This window comes from Scyliorhinus canicula, chromosome 1 (genome assembly GCF_902713615.1).
Source record: "Scyliorhinus canicula chromosome 1, sScyCan1.1, whole genome shotgun sequence".
NCBI classification, from domain to species: domain Eukaryota; kingdom Metazoa; phylum Chordata; class Chondrichthyes; order Carcharhiniformes; family Scyliorhinidae; genus Scyliorhinus; species Scyliorhinus canicula.
In genome coordinates this window covers 27,344,141-27,362,175 of record NC_052146.1, presented here as the reverse complement: position 1 = coordinate 27,362,175, position 18,035 = coordinate 27,344,141, and the positions used below count along the sequence as shown (strand labels likewise).

Sequence of the window (18,035 nt, the reverse complement as noted above, 5' to 3'; positions counted from 1 at the left end):
AATGCGGGTGAAGGCCTGTTGTGCCACGGCCGTGAGGGGAAAATGTGTGGACTGGATAAGTGGGCAGGCCTTGTCCGCGTATTGTGGGACCCACTGGGTGTAATAAGAAAAGAACCCCTGGCAGCGTTTGAGGGCCTTGGGGCAGTGGGGGAGTGGATGCTCCATGAGGGGGCGCATGCGGTCGGGGACGGGCCCCAGTAGTCCGTTTTTGACTACGTAGCCGAGGATGGCTAAGCGGTCTGTGCGGAACACGCACTTCTCCTTGTTGTACGTGAGATTAAGGAGAGATGCGGTGTGGAGGAATTTAGAAAGGTTGGCGTCATGGTCCTGCTGGTCATGGCCGCAGATGGTGACATTGTCGAGGTACGGGAAGGTGGCCTACAGTCCGTACCGGTCAACCATTCGGTCCATCTCTCGTTGAAATACCGAGACTCCATTCTTGACGCCGAAGGGAACCCTAAGAAATTGGTACAGACGACCGTCTGCCTCGAAGGCAGTGTGGTGACGGTCCGATTTACGGATGGGGAGCTGGTGGTAGGCGGATTTCAGGTCAATAGTAGAGAAGACCCGGTACTGTGCAATCTGATTGACAATATCAGAAATGCGGGGGAGGGGGTACACGTCGAGCTGCGTGTACCGGTTGATGGTCTGGCTGTAGTCCACGACCATCCTGTGTTTCTCCCCGGTCTTAACCACTACCACCTGGGCTCTCCAAGGACTGTTGCTGGCCTCGATGATAACCTCCTGAAGCAGCCGCTGGACTTCGGACCTGATAAAGGCCTTGTCCTGGGTGCTGTACCATCTGCTCCTGGTGGCGACGGGCTTGCAATCTGCGGTTAGATTGGCAAAGAGTGAGGGAGGCTTGACCTTGAGGGTCGTGAGGCCGCAAACGGTGAGGGGAGGTAGGGTCCGCCGAATTTGAGGGTGAGGCTCTGGGGATTGCACTGGAAGTCCAGGCCTAGTAAGAGTGACGCGCAGAGGTTGGGGAGAATATACAGACAGAAACGGTCGAATTCCATGCCCTGTACAGTAAGTTTAATCAGGCAGAAACCCCGGATCGGGCAGAGTGGGAACCGGAGACGAGAGAGACCTGCCGGTTGGCGGGATGGACCACAAGGGAATAGCGCCTTACGAAGCTCTCGGTGCTTCCGGAGTCGATGAGGCAGGAGGTCACGTGGCCGTTGACCAGCACCATTGTGGAAGAGGGTGCCAGGTTGCGAGGACGCGACTGGTCGAGCGTAATGGAGGCGAGTAGCGGGCGATCGGCAGTCGAGTCAGATGAGTCCGACGAGGAGCGGTAGCGACCCGTGTCCCGTGGCCCCGTCCCGGGAGGACAAAATGGCGGCGTCTGGAGTACCTGTGTGGGAGAAGATGGCGGTGGACAAAATGGCGGCGCCCATGGAGCGCACGTTGTGGGGTCAGGACAAGATGGCGGCGCCCATCGAACGCACATGGCGGTGGGGGATGAAGATGACGGCGCCCATGGAGCGCACGTGGCGGGGTGGCGAAGGATGGCGGCGCCCACTGATCGCACGTGGGGTCGGGGGAAGCGGACGGCAGGGCCCATTGTGCGATCGGTTGAGGCGAGGGGGGGAACGGGGGCGCGATAGCGGCAACCGTCCAGGACTGACACACCGCTGCAAAGTGGCCTTTCTTGCCACAAGCTTTGCAGGTCGCAGTGTGGGCCGGGCAGCGTTGGCGGGGGTGCTTCTGCTGACCGCAGAAGTAACAGCGGAGACCCCCAGGGAGCGCAGTGCGGTGAGCAGCGCAGGCGAAGTGCGCGGGGGCGGCTGCTGGGGGGGGGGCGGTTGCGGGGTCCATGAGGGGTAGGACGGGTGGGCCTGGGGGGCGGTTTGCAGGGTCTACGAGGGGTAGGACGGATGGGGCGAGTGGCTAGCGGAGTAAGATTGCGCACTACGGGAGGCGGCCGTCATGGAAAGCGCCAGAGACTTTGTGGCCACGAGGTCGAGGGCGGCCCCTTCCAGCAGTCGTTGCCGGATGGGGTCCGTGGCTGTGAGGGCCCGGCATTCGCAGTCTCGTACCAGAGGTATAAGGGCCCTCCAGAAGTCCTCAATTGACTCACCCGGCTGCTGGACGCGAGTAGAGAGTAGATGTCTCGCAAACAGGGTGTTCGTCGACTGTGCATAGTTCTCCTTGAGCAGTTCCATAGCTCTGGTGTAGTCAGTCGCATCTCGAATTAGCGGAAAGACACTGGAGCTACGTCTTGAGTACAGGAGTTGTTTTTTTTGAGCCTCCGTCGGGGGAGGGTCCGCTGAAGAGATGTAGGCCTCGAAGACTGCAAGCCAGTGAACAAAGTCTTTCCTGGCGTGAGGCGACTGCGGATCCAGCTGCAGACGGTCAGGCTTGATCCTGATGTCCATGGTGTACGGAAAATCACACAGCAATACATTGTGGCGCTAACAATTGCACTCAAAGACGAGCGACATGTAGAATCGAGACTTTATTGCTGTGTGATGCTATACCTCCGGCTGCAACTGTAGACTAAGGTCTGAGTGACTCACACGCATATTTATACACAAGCTCCCTGTGGGCGGAGCTAGCCGGCAGGGGCTTACCAGAGGAACCTGTATTACAGGTACAGCCATACATCCCCCTACTGCAAGTATGCATATCTACAGTGGTTATCACCACAGTGTCTTCTGCTTTCACCTCATCACTCCCTCGAAACAATCTTGCTGCCGCATCATCATCGTCCTCCGCTGACTCACCATCCAAGCCTTCATTTTCTTCATCACATTGATATTCTTCATGGATGTCCTCATAGTCCTCATCATTGGAGACAATATCACCGCACTGATCATCAATATCATCGTACTCATCATCATCTTCCGTGAAGTGTAACACTGCTCGTTGAAATATGTCTTCATGCAGGAATTGGCCTATTTTTAAATCAGCAGCAAGTCTTGCAGCAGCATTTCCATCTAACACTCCATGCTTTGGAACCTCAGGGGGAGCGAAGAAGTTGGAAAAAGAGTAATTCAGTACAGTCTTCGTGACTGCTTTATGAGTAGGCCAGCCCTCATGCAACTGCTTCAGTCTAATGGTTTTCATTTCTTTTCATTCTTCCAGTTGAAATGGCAGCCTGTACACCCCGTAATTGTAAATACCGAAGAAGCCTGCCCCATCAGGCCGCGACTCCATCTGGTATGTTTTTACAAGCACCTCATTTGTGAAGTACTCATTCGATTAGAACTAGATCTCCAGAGTGAAGCTCATTGGCTGTCCGGGATCTGAAAAGTTTATGGCAACGTCTTGTAGGTGCTTTAAAATGGGCCCCTCATGTTCCCGTATCATGTTATTTTCGAAGACCGCTAATCAGAACTCTGCAGTGTCCTTCAGATCCTCCATCTCTGTCGCTGGTTGATCTTCCTCTACTTTCACTATTGCTTGTATCTCATCAGAGAATTGCGTCACTGTATCTAGTTGTGAATTGCTGTAACCTTTTGTCGACTTGCTGATTGGGACACACAGCCACTCCACTAGGTTCAGGGCCTCACACGCATCCGCCCCTAGGATAGACACTATGATAGATCTACAATGGAAAATGGCACAACATGTCTTCTGTTGTGTACCCATACTTCAAGGTCACATTCCCCCAACATCTCAAACTCTTTCCCACTGTAGTTGATTAGCATTCTTGGTTCAGTTACGACTTTTGGAGGCACTCGCCAACCGTGCAAATCACTCAGACTGAGGAGGTTTGCATTCGCTCTCGTGTCGAGTTTACATTTTATCAGTGTGTCATTTAGCATCACTGGAATTGTCCATCTGTTTTCAACAATATCAGCTGGACTGGCACCGTTGCTCTGACTGGTCATTAAAACTTCTGCTTTGTTTGTATTCGGACTAATCGTGTTCTTGGTTGAAATTAGATAATAAATAATTCATCGAGGGCCATCTCATCAACTGCATTGATGGACCCCATTTGGTCCACTGTAGGACATGATAAACATTGTTTCGCAAAATGATATACACGGCCACATTTGGACCATACTTTTCCAAAGGCTGGAAATTACAATGGGCCATGGCGGGCGGTTGCCACATTTCTGGCACAAGATGGCGACTCCTTTCAGCCGCTTAAAGTGGCCACCCACACTGAGACCACGTTTCTTATTGACCTGCATCACAGTTTTGATGGCGCTGGCGTCCTCTTCCATGTTGGCGGCAAAATGTTTCAAAGTGAGTGTACCAATTTGCTGTGTAGCCAACTCACTCACATAATAAATCCTAATCGCGTTTTCCAATTTCAGGTCTTCCTTCAGTAACAACCTTTCACAGAGCTTATCATTCAATATGCCAAATACTATTTGGTCGGGTATCATTGATGATATTAGATCATTGAAATTGCCTTCAGCCTCAAGTGGGTTACAAAACTGTTGAAGGATTCGCCTGATTTATGGGTACGCGTACAAAAAATATATCTTTCAAATGTTTCATTATTTTTCGGCGATCAATATCGATCGAAGTATTTGATCACCTCATCGTATCTCTTGCTCTCCTTTTCACTTTCAAAAGTAAATGTATCATAGATTTAAATTGCTTGTGGACCCGCTACCGTGAGCAGTAACACAATTCACCTTTCATCAGGCTGTGCCTGCAGGCCAAGGGATGAGACATAGCGTTTAAACAGCTGTTTGAAAATGTGCCAATTTTCATCTACATTACCCGAGTCTAAAAGCTGGTGGGGTGCCTTTCAACTTTCCATCTCGAACTTCAATGTCGCCTGCTGCGTTGAGTTGCCAATAGTCACAGTTCACCAGATCGGTGGAAGAATCTTCTCTTTTCCTTTTTTTCGTTCTTCGCCGGTTTCACTTCGTCTTTTCTGCTGTTACCTTCAGATCTTCAACACTCTTGGTACCATGTTGTGTTCTGTAGTCTTTGTCTTTGCAATGATTGATACAGAATTTCTGGTGACTTAACTAGAATGATGGTTCATTGATGGACATGTGGTAAGGTAACAATCAGAATGCTATACAGATTAAGTTACTGATTGAGTTACATACACTCTCCAGAAACTACCCTTATGTGCGACTGTCCTGGTGTATGCCTTCCAACATTCTGGCGAGACATTTTCATCTAATTTGATCCTGGTAAGTTTCCAGCACTGGTCTATTCCTCCTAAATATGAACTGAAACATTCAGTTTGGATAATATAGCCCATGAGAAACTACCATATCCTTTCCAGAATACTGGAATCAAAGGACATGTCCTGCCCTTAACAGAGATAAATTTACAATAAATCTGAGAAAACAAAAAAAATTAATGAACGTGATGAATATATATACAAGGCTAACTGGGAAGACATTGGATGTTGTGAGCACTGATTCATTCAATTGGAAGTTAGACAGATTTTAGCAGCAAGTAATATATTTGGATATGACAAATGAACATTTTGAGCATTGTATGTTAAGTGCAGAAAGCTTGGAGGGAGGAGATGGCTTTGGCAAACCACTGTTTTTTTCCTTGCGCTTCATTTAGGTCTATTGTGGACAAATTCATAGAGACTGGTGGCTAGCATTAGTCAATAACTACATTACATTAGCATGCAACTGTCAAAATGGTAAAATCAAATGGACCTTGGTCCTTTATCAGCTAGAAATTTCTACACTTATTTGTCCATAATCTCATTTTTTAAATAAATTGGCTGATGTAGCAACTACTTTTTTGACCACTGATGTGATAGAATATGATTTTGGTTCAGCGGCCTTGTCGCGCTCAACTTGGTGAGGGAAGAGGCGATTGAATCTTGTGATAGATCTCTCGCGAGATTTGCGTTGCTTGAATCGTCGTGCAAAATTTAACAAAATCGCTATCTGGATCTCGCCCTCACTGCGTGTGATCCAGATCAGCATATTGGGCTAATTTAAATACGTATTTGCAGGATTCTCCCGGCACTGGGGAGCTAATAGCCGCGTCTGGGAGACCTTGCAAGGGAATCGTTTAGTGCTTGTTTCCACAAATGTGGACCAGTCATAATGGCACCTGGTGAGGGATCTCCCAGGTCATTAGAGACCCCCGGTAGTCAGGGACAGAGCAGGTGGCTCCTGGCATTCCCTCTGATACTTGGGCATCTTGGCACTGCCAGCCTAGCACACTGACAGTGCCACCCAGACAACTTGGCAATGCCAGCCTGCCATTGTGCTGGTGGCACTGCCAAGCTTCCAGTGCCAACCTTCCACTGTCTGGGTGGCACTGCCAAGCTTCCAGTGTCATGATGTCCAGGTGCTAGGCTGGCACTGTCATGGATTGTGCATGAGGGGGCCTTACTTTGTGGAGAGGGTGAGGAGGAGTTCCCAAGCCTCCCGAAGGATGTCTAAAATAGAGTGGGGCCTGAAATGGGGGAGATGAGGGCGCTCCGATCTGCAAGTAGCCTTTCCTGCTGGGTTTTCCAGCAGGAAATTACTCATGCGCAGCCTCAGTGGACTGAAACTCTCTGAGGCAAAAAAACATTAAAGTGCCGTTAAATAGCGCGTTGTTCCTAGGTGCTGCAACTGCCGAGAAACATCCCACTTAACGCGTTCGGAACGGATTTTTCTAGGTGAATCTCGCTCTAAACCTTCTATGGAAATATCCTTAACAAGTCAGTGGTCACAATTTGTGACTGTCTACTTTCATCAGTCATCTCCGTCTTCACCGTGCTTGATTAACTTTTACTTTACCTTTTCTGGGTTCAAAGATTTAAGCTAATAACAAATTTTACAATTTTTTAAATGTAAGCTGTTGACCCTTAGCAATGTTACTAGGCTCTGCTTTTTACAAATTAATTCAAACCTCATTTATAACATATCTTTTCGAAAGGAATCTAACACTTTGGTACTTCTTGAACCTTCTCAGAAACTCTATATATTTGCAGCTGTCCTTTTTTGGAGAGTGTACAGTATGTAAACTATCCCAGAATATTACAGTTCAAAACTTCCAATATATTGAAACTCAGTCAACAATGTCATGGATTTGGCACAGCTCAATGGCCCATCTGCAAAAAACTGAAGATAGGGTCCCAGGTTCGATTGCAGCTTGGGTCACTGTGCAGAGTCTGCACGTTCTCCTCCTGGCCGAGTGGGTTTCCACCGGGTGCTCCGTTTTCCTCCTACAAGTCCCGAAAGCCGTGCTTGTTCGGTGAATTGGACATTCTGAATTCTCCCTTTGTGTACCCGAACAGGCACAGGAGTGTGACGACTAGGGGATTTTCACAGTAACGTCATTGCAGTGTTAATGTAAGGATACTTGTGACAATAATAAAAGATTATCATTCGCGGGAATAAAAATTGCCTTTGGATAGGTAGGTCTGAGGTGTAGACCATGCGTCGGTGTCACAATTGAGGATGCTCCCACAACTGAAGGGTGAAGCTGGTGAAATACTATCAGGGGTTGGGATTAACAATAATGGGAATATACTGGGGTCATGATATGCAAGTAGGTCCTGTATTTCATAGAATTATTTCATAGAATTTACAGTGCAGAAGGAGGCCATTCGGCCCATCGAGTCTGCACCGGCTCTTGGAAAGAGCACCCTACCCAAGCCCATACCTCCACCCTATCCCCATAACATAGTAACCCCACCTAACACTAAGGGCAATTTGGACCCTGAGGGAAATTTAGCCTGACCAATTCACCTAACCTGCACATCTTTGGACTGTGGGAGGAAACCGAAGCACCCGGAGGAAACCCATGCACACACAGGGAGAACGTGCAGACTCCACACAGACAGTGACCCAAGCCAGGATTCGAACCTGGGACCCTGGAGCTGTGAAGCATTTGTGCTAACTACTATGCTACCGTGCTGCCCTTTAACATGAGGTCAGAAGGAGCTTTGCACTTACTCTGCAAGCATTCTGTAGGGTTATTTTCCTTTATTGCAGGGTGCGATGGAGTTAACTCTGCCAGGGCAAATCAGTGTGGAAGAGATGCACGGAAGAAGGCATTTAAGGCCCTTAATTGAACATACAAAGGAGTGGATAAAGGTGTTTCGTGTTTGTCCTTACTCAATATGGTGGTCAGCACATTTCCTGCTGGAACTATGGACATGTTTTCTGGCCACCATTTTGGTGTCATAGTTGTTTGAGTAGCATCTGAAAAATGGGTGCAATGCATCCCAATTTCTAAGTCCTTATTTCTTTTCTCAATTTGTGTTTTTTTTGTTCGGCATTACTCTTTTGTTTGTGCTTCAGATGAAGATCAAACAATCCAACTTGCAAAGACTGAGTGTGCAGAGAACTTTCTGGAACAAGGGTACCTAGATTAACCACATTCGTGCCTTGGAATGCCCCTGTGGTCACATGCCAGTATCATTCTCCCATATCAAGTTTAAGTACCATGCCGGCTAACGAGATGATTCACAACTGTCATTCAAAGGCATGCACCTGGCATCCTGAGCTTCGAAGGGAGATCTGAGGTTGTAGTGCTTGGCCAAGGGTACTAATGCTGGGGGGACTTGGGGGGGGGGGGGGGGGGGGGGAAGCAACACTAATTCCTGAGAATGCCAATGATTGCTCCTGCAGTGTACACAGACCTGTAAACCAAGCAAGTGTTAAGGACCACTGCACAACTGGACAAGTTTGAGATTGTTTTACAAGTGCGCATGGCTCATTCACTGAGGGTGGTGCTCCCTACACAAAGCACTATAGTTATGCAGGCATGGAACATTAACTCTCAGGGTCCAAGCAAACTGCTCAGCCTGGAACTGTAGCTGGTGCTAATGCCTGGACGTATGCTGAGAGCATTAGAAGCAATTGAGTGGCCGAAACTGCCCCACACACTGTCACGTGGTATGGGGCGGATGTGGTTAGGCTTTGGTCAGACATCAAGTGAACTGAAGACTGGGCATGCATTTAGGGGCCAGGATTGTCCAAGAGATTACTATCCCTTAAAGAATGCCAGCTGTGTGTAGGGGCAAATTTAAATACAGGGTTCATATTACATGGTAGAGCACCAGCGATCCAACGTTAAGTCCCCGCCTCTGCATTTTTTAAACAAAATCCCGCATAATACGGTGGAAAAGGCTGCAATTGATATCTGGGATGATTCCATGTTTAATTTCTTCAAGAGGAGCAATATTTATTGAGTCACATTTAGAATGACTGAGGCTGCTACATTATTATTCCCAATAAGACAGGTAGTACTTTATCATACATAGAAAATAGAAGCAGGAATAGGCAATTCAACCCTTTGGGTCTGCCCTACCATTCATTATGGTCATGACTGATCATCAAATTCAATCCCCTGATCACGCCTGCCCTCCCACATATCCGTTGATCCCTTTTGCCCCAAGAGCTACATCTAATTCTTTCTTAAAATCACACAACATTTTGGTCTCAGCTACTTTCTGTGCGAGTGAATGCCACAGATTTACCACTCTCTGTGTGAAGACATTTCTCTTCACCTCAGTCCTAAAAGGTTTACCCCTTATCCTCAAACTGTGACCCTTATTCTTGGACTCCACCACCATCGGGAACATTCTTTCTGAATTTACCGTCTAATCCTGTTCAAATTTTGTCTGTTTCTATGAAATCCCCTATCGCTCTTCTAAACTCCAAGAATATAATTCTGACCACCACCCCAGGAATAAGCCTGGTGAACCTTCACTGCACTCCCTCCACAGCAAGAACATTCTTCCTCAGATAAGGATGCCAAAACTGCACACAATACTCCAGGTGTGACCTCACCAACACCCAATACAATTGCAGTAAAACATCCCTATTCCTATACTCAAATTCTCTCTCTATGGAGGCCAACATACCACTGCATTCTTTCCTGCTCACTGTACCTGCCTGTTTACTTTCAGCGACTGATGCACAAGGACACCAAGGTCTTGCTGAGTATCCATCTCTTTCAATTTACACCCATTCAAATAATAATCTGCCTTCGTTCTTTTGCTACCGAAGTGGATAACTCACATTAATCCACATTATACTGCATCTGCCATGCATATGCCAACTCACTCAGCCTGTCCAAATCATGCTGAGGCATCTCTGCATCCTCCTCATAGCTCATCCTTCCACCTAGGTTTGTATCTTTAAATTTGGAGATAATACATTTAGTTCCCTTGTCGAAATCATTAATATATAATGTGAACAGTTGGGTCCTAACATGGATCCCTGCAGTGCCCCAATAGTCACTGCCTGCCAATCGGAAAAAACGTTTTGCGAACCGGCTTCCTATCTATCTCAAAACACTACCCGCAATCTGTTGCACTTTAACTTTACCTAGTAATCTGTCACACAAGACCTTGTCAAACGCATTTTATTTTGACTCTTGACACCATTCAGTGCTCGGACATTTTTCCACTGTTGCTAAAAGGTGTTCCGATCTAGCCAACGAAAGAGAAAATGCTGGAAAATCTCAGCAAGTCTGGCAGCATCTGCAGGGAGAGAAATGAGCTAACCATTCGAGTCCGATGGCCCTGGACAGAGTCATCGGACTCGAAAGGTTAGCTCTTTTCTCTCCCGACAGATGCTGCCAGACTTGTTGAGATTTTCCAGCATTTTCTCTTTAGTTTCAGATTCCAGCATCCGCAGTAATTTGCTTTTATCCGATCTATTTAGGGGCCAGGACTGTCCAAGAGATTACTATCCCTTAAAGAATGCCAGCTGTGTGTCGGGGCACACAGATCTTAATAGATCTGATCTTAATAGTATATTGAAAGAGTAAATAAAACATACTCTTCAGTGTCAATTGGTATTAGGTTCGCTCTGTGGTTGGCATCAGTCCGAGCCAAAATGGGTCCTGCCCTTTCCACACTCAATGCTGATCTTGACTGGAGTCGGTTTAAGTGACAGCAGCCAGTCCAAAAACAATATACTAGTTTCCGTTGACAGTTCATAATCAGATAGTGCTCAAGGTGTACTGGGGTGGTTCAGATGTTTAATGGTGCCAAGGGGCATGAGATCAGTTAAGGAAAAACATGTGCATGTTGAAGACTAAGACATTACAAAACAAGGATAAATTGAGTGACAGTTCACTTGTGTGGTACACTGTGGATAGACACTAGGCACAATATACCCAAATTCATGATGCCAAAACATTTTCAAGACAACATTCTTGAATTTTCTCTAGCAGAATAGTAATAACACAGGACCATTTCTGTGGTGCATCGAGCAATATTCTGATATGGTCCTTCTGTCTTGGATTCTAGGCATGGTACTTGGTTGGTAGATGGTCTTCAGGCATACTCTGGAATCAGCTTAATATTTGATTATCAGTACAACTTTTACACAGGTAATCTTTCATAATGAGGCAAACTTCCTGTAGAAATTATAGAATCATAGAATTTAGAGTGCAGAAGGAGGCATTCGGCCCATTGAGTCTGCACCGACCCTTGGAAAGCCCACACTTAAGCCCACACATCCCTATCCCCATAATTCAGTAACCCCACCGAACCTGTTTTGGACACTAAGGACAATTTAGCATGGCCAATCCACCTAATCTGCACATCTTTGAACGTGGGAGGAAACTGGAAGGAAACACTCGCAGACATGGAGAGAACATACAGACTCTGCCCAGACAGACTCAAGCCGGTAATCGAACCTGGGACCCTGGAGCTGTGAAGCCACAGTGCTACCATGCCAGCAATCCGTCAGGATTGCTAAACATGAGTCTTCAGAAGTTCTAAAGATTCTGCTACCGCTTTCTGTACTGATTTCGAACTCTGGAGGGTAGAAGGTTTTCAGCTGGGACTGAAGTATGAATGTCAATTCACTTTCACCCTGGGAGGTACCAGTTCTTTAGCAGCATGATCCTCCTTTGAGTCTGACAATCACTCAGGCAAAGCAGTTTCTGTGGCAGACAATAGGAGATAGGCTAAGGCTACATTGGTAGATTCGGCGGAACTTCGATCTGAATGCTACTCAGCCAGTAGAAACATAGTTGGCTAATCCAAAGATATGCAGGTTAAGTGGTTTGGCCATGCTAAATTGCCCTTAGTGTCCAAAAGGTTAGTTGGGATTATTGGGTTATGGGGATAGAGTGGGGGCATGGACCTAGGTTGGGTGGTCTTTCAGAGGGTCAGTGCAGGCTCAATGGGTCAAATGGCCTCCTCCTGCACTGTAGTGATTCTATGATCTATGAGACATTATAAATTCATTCTTCGTCAGGGGCTGACGGAAGGTGTCTCTGTGAAAAAGAGAACTTGCTGCTGATTGTAACATCCTCAGCTTCTGAAGGTGAAGTTCTTCTGCTTCTAAATAAACATAGATAATAGGAATAAGAGGAGGCCATTCGACCCTTCGAGCCTTCTCATCCAACTCAATAGCCTGATCACGCCTTCCCCCTATATAATTTGTTACTCTTCACCACATGTGCTATGTCTACTTGCTTCTTGAAAACATACAAAGCGAAATTCTCTGTCGGCCGACGCCGAAACCGGGAAAGGCGATTTGCCGGAGAATCGGTTTTGACGGTAAAATCGTGGCCAGCGCCGGGTTCACGCCAAATCCCAATTCTCCAGGGCCTCGACAATGGTGTCAATGCATCCACACCGCATGTAGACTAAAGGCCATATGAATATCATTAGTGGGCCTGACCTAGCAGTCTCCGGCGCATCCATGAAATGAAAAATGAAAATCGCTTACTGTCACGAGTAGGTTTCAATGAAGTTACTGTAAAAAGCCCCTAATCGCCACATTCCGGCGCCTGTTCGGGGAGGCTGTTACAGGAATCGAACCGTGCTGCTGGCCTGCGTGGTCTGCTTCCAAAGCCAGCGATTTAGCCCTGTGCATGATTCTCTGCCTCCACTGGGGAGAATTCACGACTTTGAGTTTCAATTGTGCTTTTAAAAATTGGGAAACCGGTGCCTTGCCTGTACAAATGAGTACCACCCACAGGTGGCCGGTCTATATATCGCCCCGGTAAGGGCGGAACAAGAGGCGGAGCCCACCGGGATTCCATGCAGTACCTGGAAGTAGACCTGTGGTGAATGTATTCAACATAATGCATGCATGATACTGTAACCTTTGACCTATGACCTGGAAGTGGTGACATAAACTGCTTCCAGGTACTGTACTGTAACCCTGGTGTGGCTCCGCCTCTGGCTCTGTCTTCACCGGGGCCATAAATAGACCGGCTGCCTGTGGGCGGCATTCATCTGTACAACTGACTCTGTCTGGGCAAGTTCATGACTAATAAAGCCTGCTGTTCACTCGCTGTCTGCCTCTCAGTGACTTGAATGTATATCACGACCGTATTATCATTTCCAGGTCATAGGTCACAACACTATACAGACAGTTCATTTTTAGGTGAATACATTCACCACGGGGGGGGGGGGTTGCCTGCCAGGGCCAGAGAGAAGGGTGGAGGGGGTGACCAGGGAACAGGCCGTGGGGCTGGGGTGATCCCCCAGGACAAGGGCAGTGTCCAGGCACGGACCGCCATTTCCGTGGCCTGTAAGGCAGCCATCTTGTTGTGCACCCCACTGCCACCACTGTGGCCCGTGGTCCTGCAGAGCAGCACCATCCATTTGGGAGCCTCCACCCCACCACACCTGCATCCAAGCCCCCGCGCTCACACTCCATCCACCACCATACCACCACCATACCACCCCCCCCCCCCCCCCCCCCCCCCGCTCAAGCGGCCCACCCAAGGGCAACACACACAGTAGCCCCTACAGGCTGGGTGCTAGACATTAGTCGCAGAGTACTGCTGGCAAGGGTCTCACTTGGCAGCAGGGATGGGCACCAGGGTTCCACTCTATGAATGTGCAGTTGGTGTGTGACCATCAGCTGCACATCATGCACGTCTGCTCTTGATACCCAGGCAGTGTGTACAATGCCTTGATCCTGGCACACTTAACGTTCCCTAACCTTTTTGAGGCACACCCCAGGCTGGGGAATTTGCTCTTGGGTGACAGGGGTATCCACTGAGGCGTTGACTCATTACATCTATTAGGAGACCACATACCGATGGGGAGACCTGCTACAATGTTGCCTATGTTGCGACCAGGGGATGATCGAGCGAGGAGTGCTTCAGCATCCTGAAGATGCGGTTTATGTGCTTGGACCGGTCAGGAAAGACCCTCCAGTACAGGGCTGGTCTGCTGCATCCTCCAGAACATCGCGGAGCAGAGGGGTGACATGGAGGAGGAAGATGATCACCAGTTCTCGTCTGACGAGCAGGATGTGGGGGAGGGCGAGGATGGACACAATATGGGGCCTGGGCAGACACGGGAGACCGCACAAAGTGTGCACCAGGGCCAACGCGCATGGGACGCTCTGTTCACGACCAGGGTGAGGGGGTGGAAATGGCCAGGGGCACGGACACCTCATCCGTCCTCCAGCCCCACAATCTCTCCCCCCCCCCCCCCACCGCTACCCTGGCCGGACACCCCCACCACCCCAGCTGCCTCCACCACCACCACCCCGGCTGCCTCCACCACCCCGGCTGCCCCCACCTTGCCTGAAACCCCCTCTGCGATACATGTCTAAAAGTGCCCAATTCCAATTCTTTTCCTTTCCACTTAAGGGATAATTTAGCCTGACCAATGTACCTACCCTGCAAATATTTTAGGTTGTGGTAGTGAGACCCATGAGCAAACTCCACACGGACATTGACCTGGGGCTGGATTGAACCCGGGTCCTCGGCGCCATGAGGCAGCAGTGCTAACCACAGCGTCACCATGCACCCGACCATGATACACACCTGCCGCACTGCGGGGTGCAGGTTCTAGCTTTGCAGTAACAATGGGTATGATCCATTGGATGGAAGATGATGACAACTATTCCTACAATGAGCTCTAGTGCTCGGCCTCGTTTAACAACATCTGACCCCTGCCCACGGTAGCACTTCCCACGATCCACCTGGGTGAATCTTGCATGCGAGCTGGCCATTCTATCACATAGTCCCATTGATCACCTGGAGTTGTGGAGATGGGGATGGGGGTGAGGGAGATGGGGGTTTGACTGTGGTTGGACACCGGGAGCGGTGAGCGCCAGCTAAACCGCAGTGCCTAGGTCAAGTCCACCCCTAACGTCTGCCCATTACCCACCACCCCCACCTCTCCCCCTCTGCGGCCAGGCCCTGATCAGCACACCCTTCTGACACAGCACCGAGGCAGGTTGTAACATTGTTCACGGGTGTTTAATGCGAAAACATATATACAGCTTTATATCTGAGCCCCCATCGCTAAACTGTGCCCTGTACCTGTGCCAACTTAAATGGTGCCTACTTTTCTGACCTTTTCTGAAATTAGGCAGGAGCTAGGGAATGTGGATTGGAAGCAGCTGTTTAAGGGTAAATCCACATTTGAAATGTGGAAGTCTTTTAAGGAAAGGTTGATTAGAGTGCAGGACAGACAAGTTCCTGTGAAAATGAAAGATAGAAATGGCAAGATTAGGGAACCATGGATGACGGGTGAAACTGTGAGACTAGCTAAGATGAAAAGGGAAGCATACATAGGATCGAGGCAACTCAAAACTGATGAAGCTTTGGAGGAATATCGGGAAAGTAGGACAAATCTCAAACGCGCAATAAAGAGGGCTAAAAGGGGTCATGAAATATCTTTGGCTAACAGGGTTAAGGAATATCCCAAAGCATTTTATTCGTATGTAAGGAGCAATAGGGTAACTAGAGAAAGGATTGGCCCACTTAAAAACAAAAGAGGGAATTTATGCGTTGACTCAAAGGAAATGGGTGAGATTCTTAATGAGTACTTTGCATCAGTATTCACAAAGGAGAGGGACAAGATGGATGTTGAGGCTAGGGATGGATGTTTAAATACTCTCGGTCAAGTTGTCATACGGAAGGGGGAAGTTTTGGGTATTCTGAAAGACATTAAGGTGGACAAGTCCCCAGGACCGGATGGGATCTATCCCAGGTTACTGAGGGAAGCGAGGGACGAAATAGCTAATAGCAACACTAATTCCTGAGAATGCCAATGATTGCTCCTGCAGTGTACACAGACCTGTAAACCAAGCAAGTGTTAAGGACCACTGCACAACTGGACAAGTTTGAGATTGTTTTACAAGTGCGCATGGCTCATTCACTGAGGGTGGTGCTCCCTACACAAAGCACTATAGTTATGCAGGCATGGAACATTAACTCTCAGGGTCCAAGCAAACTGCTCAGCCTGGAACTGTAGCTGGTGCTAATGCCTGGACGTATGCTGAGAGCATTAGAAGCAATTGAGTGGCCGAAACTGCCCCACACACTGTCACGTGGTATGGGGCGGATGTGGTTAGGCTTTGGTCAGACATCAAGTGAACTGAAGACTGGGCATGCATTTAGGGGCCAGGATTGTCCAAGAGATTACTATCCCTTAAAGAATGCCAGCTGTGTGTAGGGGCAAATTTAAATACAGGGTTCATATTACATGGTAGAGCACCAGCGATCCAACGTTAAGTCCCCGCCTCTGCATTTTTTAAACAAAATCCCGCATAATACGGTGGAAAAGGCTGCAATTGATATCTGGGATGATTCCATGTTTAATTTCTTCAAGAGGAGCAATATTTATTGAGTCACATTTAGAATGACTGAGGCTGCTACATTATTATTCCCAATAAGACAGGTAGTACTTTATCATACATAGAAAATAGAAGCAGGAATAGGCAATTCAACCCTTTGGGTCTGCCCCACCATTCATTATGGTCATGACTGATCATCAAATTCAATCCCCTGATCACGCCTGCCCTCCCACATATCCGTTGATCCCTTTTGCCCCAAGAGCTACATCTAATTCTTTCTTAAAATCACACAACATTTGGTCTCAGCTACTTTCTGTGCGAGTGAATGCCACAGATTTACCACTCTCTGTGTGAAGACATTTCTCTTCACCTCAGTCCTAAAAGGTTTACCCCTTATCCTCAAACTGTGACCCTTATTCTTGGACTCCACCACCATCGGGAACATTCTTTCTGAATTTACCGTCTAATCCTGTTCAAATTTTGTCTGTTTCTATGAAATCCCCTATCGCTCTTCTAAACTCCAAGAATATAATTCTGACCACCACCCCAGGAATAAGCCTGGTGAACCTTCACTGCACTCCCTCCACAGCAAGAACATTCTTCCTCAGATAAGGATGCCAAAACTGCACACAATACTCCAGGTGTGACCTCACCAACACCCAATACAATTGCAGTAAAACATCCCTATTCCTATACTCAAATTCTCTCTCTATGGAGGCCAACATACCACTGCATTCTTTCCTGCTCACTGTACCTGCCTGTTTACTTTCAGCGACTGATGCACAAGGACACCAAGGTCTTGCTGAGTATCCATCTCTTTCAATTTACACCCATTCAAATAATAATCTGCCTTCGTTCTTTTGCTACCGAAGTGGATAACTCACATTAATCCACATTATACTGCATCTGCCATGCATATGCCAACTCACTCAGCCTGTCCAAATCATGCTGAGGCATCTCTGCATCCTCCTCATAGCTCATCCTTCCACCTAGGTTTGTATCTTTAAATTTGGAGATAATACATTTAGTTCCCTTGTCGAAATCATTAATATATAATGTGAACAGTTGGGTCCTAACATGGATCCCTGCAGTGCCCCAATAGTCACTGCCTGCCAATCGGAAAAAACGTTTTGCGAACCGGCTTCCTATCTATCTCAAAACACTACCCGCAATCTGTTGCACTTTAACTTTACCTAGTAATCTGTCACACAAGACCTTGTCAAACGCATTTTATTTTGACTCTTGACACCATTCAGTGCTCGGACATTTTTCCACTGTTGCTAAAAGGTGTTCCGATCTAGCCAACGAAAGAGAAAATGCTGGAAAATCTCAGCAAGTCTGGCAGCATCTGCAGGGAGAGAAATGAGCTAACCATTCGAGTCCGATGGCCCTGGACAGAGTCATCGGACTCGAAAGGTTAGCTCTTTTCTCTCCCGACAGATGCTGCCAGACTTGTTGAGATTTTCCAGCATTTTCTCTTTAGTTTCAGATTCCAGCATCCGCAGTAATTTGCTTTTATCCGATCTATTTAGGGGCCAGGACTGTCCAAGAGATTACTATCCCTTAAAGAATGCCAGCTGTGTGTCGGGGCACACAGATCTTAATAGATCTGATCTTAATAGTATA

General features: G+C 47.8%; 1 protein-coding gene across 3 annotated transcripts in view; it reads right to left on the bottom strand.

Moving 5' to 3' along the window:
* Nucleotides 1–18,035, bottom strand: part of LOC119953068 (transcriptional regulator ATRX homolog) — a 608,924-nt gene that overhangs the window by 515,975 nt on the left and 74,914 nt on the right. The window lies entirely within an intron of this gene.